Below are 1,070 nucleotides of genomic sequence, written 5' to 3'. Positions count from 1 at the left end.
CCGGGCTCGCCGGGCCAGTCCCGGCCCAGTGCCGCTGCCTGCACCCACCCGGCAGCGCCGCGATTCCCCCCCCCTCCCCGATCCCCCCGGGCATCTGCTCGGCCCCCCGGCCCTGAGCATCACGTTCCGGCGGCCTCAGGCTCTTGGGACCCCGTGGGGCTGGTACAGACACCCCCCACCCCCCCGGGGGGGTTCTTCTCCTCCACCGGCTTCAGCAGCAAAGCTGCCGGTTTGCCCGGCAGAAACAGAAACTCCTCGCACGGGAGAGAGCAGCAGCGGAGGGAAAATCCGCTTTCCCAGCGCACTTCATGCGGAGATGTGTTGCTGCCTCCTGCACGGCAGGGCACACAGCAAGGAGCCTGCCTTTACACAGGTCGTTGGGAGGTTATTTGACTGAAGTGGGCAGCAAAATTCAGGGCAGGGACCTGGAAATACACCCGCTGGGTCGGGTAGATGTGGTTAAAGCCATGCAGGGGAAAACGCGCCCACCCCGATATAACGACCCGTCACAGAAAGGGGCCTGTAGGGAAAAGCACCACTAAAACCTGCCACGTCAGAGCTGACAGAAAAAAAAAATCACATTAGCCCAACTCTTTCTGCCTCCCTAAGTGACACAGTTCTGTAAACCGAGTCTCATTTTCAATTTCAGGTCTTCTCACTATTTTTGTAATCCCACTGTCAACGAGCCAAAACAGAGCGAAAGAAAGAAAGAGAACAGAGTGGGTTTGTCTATATTAGGAAATTACTCTAAATATACTACTGTGTTTGTGCAAACCTCTCATGCAGACCCATTATTACTTTGTGCTGCCCTTATGATAGATTATTTTAATTTAACAAATAACCAGATTGAATTAAATTAATGTAAATCTTAATTAAAGCTGGACTTAGCGCACCCGAATAGGTTTTGCACCTGTGAAATTCCTCAGCATAGTCCAGTCAGCACACCACCATCCATCTACAGACTTGCTCCCAGGCACCCTGGGATGGCCTTGCCCTCAGAGAGCTTTATGTACCGATTTTTGAGAGTTTTAGAAATTATTCCCATTCCTGGGTCTCTCGGGTTAAGGGCA

Source organism: Aptenodytes patagonicus, chromosome 20 (genome assembly GCF_965638725.1).
Source record: "Aptenodytes patagonicus chromosome 20, bAptPat1.pri.cur, whole genome shotgun sequence".
Lineage (NCBI taxonomy): Eukaryota > Metazoa > Chordata > Aves > Sphenisciformes > Spheniscidae > Aptenodytes > Aptenodytes patagonicus.
The sequence above is the reverse complement of the archived record's forward strand: the minus strand, read 5'-3'. Positions refer to the sequence as shown.